The 9,335-nt window shown below is 38.3% G+C and overlaps 1 long non-coding RNA gene across 2 annotated transcripts; it reads right to left on the bottom strand.

Moving 5' to 3' along the window:
- Positions 1–2,943: 2,943 nt before the first annotated feature.
- LOC123582910 lies at positions 2,944–4,443 on the bottom strand. 2 transcript variants are annotated; one of them, XR_006704644.1, is made up of 3 exons: positions 4,415–4,443; positions 3,574–3,688; positions 2,944–3,157 (listed from the first exon to the last, which is right to left on the bottom strand). It is a non-coding gene; the product is annotated as an uncharacterized LOC123582910 (long non-coding RNA). The 2 variants fall into 2 exon arrangements; XR_006704642.1 differs by lacking the exon at positions 4,415–4,443 and having other exon boundaries at positions 3,574–4,408.
- Between the last annotated feature and the right edge of the window lie 4,892 nt (positions 4,444–9,335).

Here is a 9,335-nt window from a genome sequence, read left to right on the forward strand (position 1 = left end):
TGGGTGTTGTATGGAAACCAATCTGACAATAAATTTCATATTAAAAAAAAAAAGAATGTTATTGTTGGATAGTACGGTTCTTACACAGCCAATGAGTTTAGTCACTGTAACATTGTGATGCATATGTTCATAGAACATCCTAGCTGCACTTGTGAGTTTTGGCAGTGAAAAGCAGACACAAATCTCTGAATGGTCATTCCAATCTAGGAGGAAAGATCCAAAGATTAATACCATATGATACCAACGATACGACATATGAAAGACATGGTGGATAAACTGGACTTTTTGAAAATCAAAAACTTCCACTCTGTAAAAGATAATATCAAGAGAACGAGAACAAATCAGAGACTGGGAGAAAATATTTGCAAAAGACCCATCTGATAAAGGGCTGTTTTCTGAAATACACAAAGAACTCTTAAAAGCAACAATGAGAAAACAAGCAACCTAATTTAAAAATGGGCCAAAGATTTGAACAGACACCTTGCCCAACAACAGATACAGATGGCAAATGTGCACATGAAAAGATGCTCCACATCATGTCATCAGGGAAATGGAAGTTAAAACAAAAATGAGATACCATTATATACCTGTTAAAATGGTCAAAATGCAACATGAACTGAACGTACTCCACATGTGACCCAGCAACTGCACTTGTTGTTGTCCGTCCAAAGGAATTGAAAATTGATGTCCACATAAAAACCTGCAGTATAAGCATTAAAAATGTTTCTAGAAGAAACATTTATTCATACTTGCCAAAAGTTGTAAGCACTCAAGATGACCTTTTCTTTCTTTTTTTTTTTTTTTTCAACGTTTATTTATTTTTGGGACAGAGAGAGACAGAGCATGAACAGGGGAGGGGCAGAGAGAGAGGGAGACACAGAATCAGAAACAGGCTCCAGGCTCTGAGCCATCAGCCCAGAGCCTGACACGGGCTCGAACTCAAGGACCGCGAGATCGTGACTTGGCTGAAGTCGGACGCTTAACCGACTGCGCCACCCAGGCGTCCCTGACCTTTTCTTTCTTGATTAACTTCTTTGTTTCAAATTTTTATTTAAATTCTAGTTAGTTAACATATAGTGTAATATTGGCTTCAGGAGTAGAACTTAGTGATTCATCACTTACATATAACACCCAGTGATCATCATAACAAGAGCCCTCCTTAATGCCCATCACCCATTTAGCCCATCCCCTGCCCTCCACTCTCCGTCAACCCTCAGTGTGTTCTCTATAGTTAAGAGTTTTTCATGGTTTGCCTCTCTCTCTCTCTCTGTTTTTTTTTTTTTTTTCCTTCCTATATGTTCATCTGTTCTGTTTTTGTTTTTTTGTTTTTTTCAAGTGGTCCTTTAGTAGGAAAATGGATAAATAAACTGGTGCAGCCAGGCAATGGAATATTATTCAGCATTAAAAAGATCTAAGCTAAAAGCCATGAAAATACATGAAGGAACCCTAAATGCACATTACAAAGGGAAACAAGTCAATCTGAGAAGGCTACATACTGAATGATTTCACTGATACAACATTCTGGAAACAACCAAACTGTAGAGACAAAAATCAATGGTTGCCAGGGAAAGGGGAGAGAAGGAATAAATAGGCAGAATACGGAGGATTTTTAGGGCAGTAAAAATACCCTGTATGATATTTTAATAATGAATACATGGCATTATACATTTGTCCAAACCCATAGAATGTAGAACATCATGAGCAAACCATAAAGTAGACTATGGATTTTAGGTGATTATTATGTGTCAGTGTAGTTTCATCCTTGGTAAAAAATGTACCATTTGATGAGTGATGTTGATAATGTGGGAGGCTGTGCATGAGCGGGGTATCGGAGAAGTCCTGCACCTCCCTCTCAATTTTGTGGTAAACCTGAAAAAATGTTATAAATATTTCTTTTTTTTTCCAAAAAGAGAAAGGAGGGGCTCCTGGGTGACTCAGTCAGTTGAGTGACCGATTTCAGCTCAGGTCATGATCTCATGGTTTGTGGGTTCGAACCCCGTGTCAGGCTCTGTGCTGACAGCTCAGAGCCTGGAGCCTGCTTCAGATTCTGTGTCTCCCCCTCTCTCTGCCCCTCCCCTGCTCATGCTCTCTCACTGTCTCTCAATAATAAATAAAGCATTAAAAAGAATTCAAAAAGAGAAAGGAAAAATAACTAATGCCACAGAAGATCCTAGAACAATGTATTCCCTTCATAATATTATCTTTATCCAGTCAGGTTGCCACTGATAAATCCAATGGAATCATACAATAGCACCAAATTGATACAAACAGCATTCTCCTCCAATGATAAGTTGTTTTGGCAGTTGGTGACAGAGTTGGGGGTCTCCTGACCCATAGTCCAGTGTCGTTATTCTATGGCACAGCCTGTCACCTCAGGCACAGATGTGGATTCTCTCTATAAAAGCTGTGCCAACTAAGATATAACTAGACCTATTCAAGAAGTTGCCACCAGGATCTCAAAAATAGACTGAGTTAGCGGGCTGTTTATCTCTTGCTGTAAACAATGAGTGATTTAGAAGGGCCTGACACCTGAACAAGACACAGTGTGGTTTCCCTTGTTGGCCTGTGTGTTTCTTATGGCCTCCAACTATTATATTTCAGATGCTTGGAACTGACAGAGCCGTGGATGTGCAGTAGGCATTGGAGATGCACAGCATTTTGTGTGAGGGAGAATAATGCCACACTCAGAAGTAGAGATGAGGGGCGCCTGGGTGGCTCAGTCGGTTAAGCGTCCGACTTCAGCTCAGGTCATGATCTCGCGGTCCGTGAGTTCGAGCCCCACGTCGGGCTCTGGGCTGATGGCTCAGAGCCTGGAGCCTGCTTCCGATTCTGTGTCTCCCTCTCTCTCTGCCCCTCCCCCGTTCATGCTCTGTCTCTCTCTGTCTCAAAAATAAATAAAACGTTAAAAAAAAATAATAAAAAAAAAGAAGTAGAGATGACAGATGGTTTTGACTGAGGTAAAAGAAAATAGCTTTATTTTCCATGCTGATACCTATATGACTTCATACACATAAAATGAATTTTAATAACTAGCACAGGTTAAAATAAACAAACAATCCTTCTTTGAATTATTTGGGAATGATCCCCATGGTTCTCAAAAGAAGCACGATGCATCGTCTTCACGAAGAACCAAGTAAAAACTGTTATACAGAGAACGCTGCAAAACAGAAAGAGATAACTTTATATTCACTGAAGCCTGGAAGATTCTTCTATTTCTCCCTTACCCAGTCAGGTTTTTTTCCAGTCCCTGGAGCCCCTAAGAAAAAGAGACCCAGTTTCTCGCCACTTGATCAGTCAATTAATCCATCGGCATTTATTTATGTATTTTAAATAAGTATTTCAAATATTCCACCATTTATGAGGCTGTCAAATAAAATCTTTACCGACTGAAAAACTTTTGTTGCAGAATTATCTTTTTGACAAGAACCCAAAAGGATAAAAAAGCTCACATTCTGCATTCAAGCAATTATGTAACAATACCCTCTGTGACACACACACGCATAAGGAATTAGAGGGAGGTAGACTCTTGGATTGTTAAAAGAAAAGAAAGTGACAATAAAATCAAGGCCTCACCTCAGATCCTGAATCACAATGGGCCACATCTGCAGAAATGACAGAATCTTGACATCTGAAGGAACCGTAAGCGATTTTCTCATGACAGCAGTATAAAATTCTTCTTGAAGACAGCCTGGCAAGATTGCAGGAAAGAATAAAAAAAAAAAAAAAAAAATCACAAATTTGGAAATCCCAAGGTCAAAAGAGCAGAATTTCAATTAATGAAATCATTAAATGTCACTTCATCTTTGGTGGATGGAAATTAGATAAGTTAACAGCATCACGGCATAGCTGTCCTCTCAAAGGTCAGAGGTCCATGGCCGTGCATGGTTACCCAAGACCCTCTCCTAGAGACCCCTCTTCCCAAGATTCACTGTGCTAACATTGTGGGAAACACGTTAACGAAGCTTTCATGTACATGCAGTTTCGCTCTGTGCAATTCAATAGAATGGACACACTTTGAGCAAACAAAAACCTATTAAGAGTTTAAAAATACAGTGTTTTCCTGCATTATCATTTTCTGTCCGACAGGAGCATTATGCTTATCTCCTCTCATATCCCAGACAAATCTGTCAGAAATTCCTGTCCAGAACACATCGGAGTCCAAACCACTCCCGACCACCCTCACTGTTACAATGCTCATTGAAGCCACCAGAATCTCTCATCTGGACAATGACCCCCTAACCCGCCTCTCTGCTTTTACCCCTGGTCTTCCCAACGCAGCAGACAAGCTGATCCTGTGATCCTTTTAAAATCTAAAATGCATTTTTAAAAAGCCAGCAAGTTACATCATGTTACTCCTGTGTTTAAATACTGCGTTGCGCTCTGAGACAAAGCCCATGTCCTCCCGGTGACCTACAATCTGGCTCCTCTCTACCACAGTAGCCCGGTGCAAGCCTCCTCCAGCCTTTGGTCTCTGCTTGGAAGGCTCCGCCCCAGGGAAGGGCGTGGCTAAGTCCCTCCATCAAGAGTCAACTGTCACTTCCTCAACGAGAACTACCCTTCCCACTCCAAATCTCCCCACCCTGCTCTACTTTTTTTCCCTCTCATTTTTAGAGACAAAGTGCACACATGCACAAGTGGAGGTGGGGGGCGGAGAGGGAGAGAGAGAGAGCAGGAAAAAGGAGGGGCAAAGGGAGAGGGAGAGAGAGAATCTCAAGCGGCCCACCACCCTGGGATCACGACCTAAGCTGAATTCAAGAATCAGAGGCTTGGGTGCCTGGATGGTTCAGTTGGTCAGGCGTCTGACCCCTGATTTCGGCTCAGGTCATGGTTTCGTGAGTTTGAGCCCCACATCGGGCTCTGTGCTGACAGTGCAGACCATGCTTGGGATTCCCTCTCTCTCCCTTTCCCTCTGGTCCTCCCCCGTTTGTGCTCTCTCTCCCTCTCTCAAAATAAATAAATTGACTTAAAAAAAGATAAAAAAGAGCCAGAGGCTTAACCAGTTGCTTCTTTTTTTTTTTTTTTTTTTTTTCTTATAGCACTTAGCACCTAGTACTATACTAAACGGCTTGGTTTTTAGTTACTATTAATCGTGTCTCATTGTTATAAGTTCCCTGACGAATGAGGAATGAGGGTCTTTGAGTCGACCACTGCAGTATAACATTCTGCGCACCTAGTTATTTCTCAAAAAAATACCTATTTGTTGAATGAATAAATTCTAGACAGTGGCATAAAAGCTCCAATCACCGGAGTGCTGGGTTGAAATTTACTTGTAAAAAGACTGTGCTTGCTTGGAAGACATAAGAAAGTAGGGCCACACCATAACGACATATGAAATAGTTTGCACATTGAAATAAGTGATTATAAACCATGGCATCAACGTTTTGAACAGATCATCCAAATTAGGATGTGATGAAGAAATCTCACGTTAGGAAATAAGAAATAATTCGTGAATAAGAGTTAAAATGACCAATCTGCTTAGAACGATTTCTTAATGCATTTACATAAAACAAGGATAATGACATTTGAACAGCCAATCTGTTTTGCAAAAAAAAAAAAAAAAAAAAAATGTTCTGCGTATTCCATAGTGCTCCTGTTCCTGGTAGTGTTGTTAGTTTATGGGAAGGCTCTCTTCCAGGCTCATTATATATGTTCTCTAATCTTAAAAAAAAAAAAAAAAAAAAGGTTAGGGGTGCCTGGGTGACTGAGTTGGTTAAGTCTGACTCTTGCTTTCGGCTCAGGTCATGATCCCAGTGTTGTGGGATCAAGCCCCACATCAGGCTCCTCGCTGAGTGTGGAACCTGCTTAAGATTCTCTCTCTCTCCCTCTGCCCTTCCCCTGCTTACACACTCTCTCTGTCTCAAAATAAATAAACAAACAAAAAACAACACTTACTCTTAAAACAAATAAACAAAACAAGGTTAGTATAAGGTCCCTGTTCAACAGAAAGAAAGTTGAGGCTCAGGGACTATTTAAAGTCTTGTTCAAGCTTACTCAGTTCATTTAAGATTCTAGTCATGTGACATCTTTCAAGATGATGCCAAAGTCTAGTTGATGAGTCTATCTTCCATGTTCAAAGAGCTCAACATGCTGGCACAACAGTTTACTCAATGCTTCTGTGACAATTTCCTTATGTTTACCTTTCCCACTCCTTGAAGACATGTCTTTGATTCATATTTGTTTCAGCTTTGTCTACAGCAGTTTGGGCATACTAAGTTAACAAACTAAAGCCATCCTGCAGATATTTTGGTAATAGCATCTGTCATTTTGATGTTCCATGATATGATTCTTTCATTTGCATTTCATAATTTCACGCTGGAAAGGAAAAATTATGAGTCCTAAGATTATGGCAAACCTACTTACATGAGCCATCCTAAGTTCAGAGACATTTAAATATGATTGGTTGGAATCTGTCCTAATTAATTGCCAACATGATCTGGGTACAAGCATTCTTTCAGTGTTTGTGGTATCTTTTCTCCAACTTCTTAGCTCATATCTAAGAAAGTTGTGTTAATACACCCCCAAACCACTCTGGCTTTACAATGATAAAAATAGAGTAAACTAAGCATGTAAAATGAATGGGTTTTAAAAAAAAAAAAACAGTAAATAAAATGCATTTTTTTTATTGGCTTTAACAAAAATTATCTTTAAGGAAACATTGGGCTGCAAACAGAACAGAAACTTAATTTCCAGAAAATCTGGAAGAATATTAACATGACTACCATTGTATGAAACTTGTAGCACATAAGTGTAGAGCTCACTGAATTTTTACAACCTGAACACCTATGTAACTGACAACCAAATAAAGAAACAGAACTGACAGGATGCCAGAAGCCGCCCTTGCTCACCACTCCCTTCCCTTCCAGCCACTACAATACCGCCCCCTCCCCTGATACAAGGGTCATCGTTAGGCTTGGTGAAGTTCTTGATTCTTCATTTCTTTTCAAATTATTATTATTTGTTCAGCTCTATTGAGGTATAATTGACATCTAAAAATTGCATATACTTAGGCTGTCCAAAGTGATGTTTTTTAAGTACATGTCACAACGACTTAACAAATGCATCCATTGTGAAGTGATTACCACAATCAAATTAATGAACACATCTATCAACCTAACACAGTTACCTTTGGTGCCTGTACATATGGTGAGGATACTTAAGATCTCTTGGCAAATTTTAAGCGTACGATACAGTATTGTTTCCTATACTCACCACGCTGTTCATGGTGACTCTGAGCAATATTTTCCCATTGCCCCCAACCCCTGGCAACCACCCTTATACACTCTGGTTTCATGAGCTTGACTGTTTTAAATTGCACGTGTAAGTGAGATCATGCAGTATTTGCCTTTCTGTGTCTGGCTTATTTCACTTAGCATAATGTTCTCCAGGTTCATCCACGTTGTCGCAAATGGATTCTTCACTTTTTTTATGACATTTCTAAACATTTGGAGATGAAATTCATCTTGGAGATTGCCACTCTACAAATGGACAAAAGTTGTCGAGCTGGCACGTCATGGGTTGTCTTGAAAGCAAGACAAAGCAACACACTTTTTTCTTCATTGTCTTCTTGTCTCAACAAGTAGATTCAAGTCCGATAGTTTATGTCTTCATGTTCATCTGAATTTTCTGGAATGCATAGGTTATTTAAAAAGAAGTGAAGGAGAACATGAAGAACTCTCCCTTGATAGTCCCAACGTTTCCAAAAAATAATAATTATTTTAGACATGTAAACATGGCCTTAATCTAGAGAAAGCTTTGCAAGAGAATCTTAAGAACCTTAATCTTAAATATTCAGGGTTCTCATTCTTTCATATTAAATGTCTTATCATTAACAATATTGTGGTTTTATTTTTATATCTAATGGACTGACCTTTTACACAATTTCTTTGGTAATGTTAGTATGAGTAATGTTAAAAATGTCCAAATGAGGTTAATATTTTGGTCAAGGAGGGACATAGTGGTGCATATGCCATGGTCAGAGTTTTCTTAAGGGAAAATCATGCTGGGAAAGCAGTTATGTTGAAACTAATCTGCTTAGTGTCATGAAGAGGAATTTTGTAAGTAGCGACATCTGTTTGACCTATCACATGGAAAATGCAAACATTCTGCCTGTGTAAATTTACAGCAGATTCTGTTTGCTACCAAAACCTCAGTGGCTTTCTCTTAGGCTTACTCAGGAAATAAAGGATATTTATTTTGTATGCTTTTATTTTTCTAAATATAAAATAAGACACATTAATTATAAAACTTTGTAAAGTTGAAAAACAAAAAGAAGAAAAAAATCATCTATAATCCCCCCTTTCACAAATAACTCTTAAAATGTTACTCTATATATTTTATCTTATTCTTGCATGTATGTGTACACGTTTTTTTTTTTTAATTTTTTTTAAATGTTTATTTATTTTTGAGACAGAGAGAGACAGAGCATGAATGGGGGAGGGTCAGAGAGAGAGAGAGAGAGAGGGAGACACAGAATCCGAAACAGGCTCCAGGCTCTGAGCTGTCAGCACAGAGCCCGACGTGGGGCTCCAACCCACGGACCGCGAGATCATGACCTGAGCCGAAGCCGGCCGCTTAACCGACTGAGTCACCCAGGCGCCCCTGTGTACACGTTTTTAACAAGATAGGATAATATTTTGTGTTGTTTTGTAATATGATTTTTATCATTTATTAATGCACTTTAAACATATTATCACATTATTAATTATTTATTTGCAAAATGTGTTTTATTTCCAAGCTGTATTTCAATAAACATACAGGTGAAATTGCTTTTATAAGTTTTTTTGTCTGTTTTATACACAAATATAGACACATATATGTATAAAACATATATATGCACATGTATATATGAGTGTATACGTGAGTAAGCAGATTATTTGTATTATTTGCCTATGTTTCCATTGGTGTGTTTGGTATTTCCATTGGTATATTATTTTCTAAGGAATCAATGTATTAAGAATTTAGTTGTTAGACTTTAATGACTCAAATAATTCCCATTTTAAAATTTCTTTCAGAGTTTGTCCATTTTTTTAAATTTACATTTAGAATTCTTTTCTTTACAGATTCTTTCTTTAGTGTGAGCTTTGGTAATAGATTGCCCATAACGCAATTATGTAAATATTCACCCATATTTTCCTTTACTCCATGCATGATTTAATTTTTTAATAGTCTTTAATCTTTTTCTGCAATAATATAACTTCGGAAGACCTGCAGAAATAACACTTTACCTCAAGATTATTACCTAGTTATAAACATACTTGTTGGATAATTCATTCTTTATCCACTGATTTAGAATGAATTATCATCTACTAAATTCTTTTTTTTTTAATGTTTATTTT

Source organism: Leopardus geoffroyi, chromosome B1 (genome assembly GCF_018350155.1).
Source record: "Leopardus geoffroyi isolate Oge1 chromosome B1, O.geoffroyi_Oge1_pat1.0, whole genome shotgun sequence".
Lineage (NCBI taxonomy): Eukaryota > Metazoa > Chordata > Mammalia > Carnivora > Felidae > Leopardus > Leopardus geoffroyi.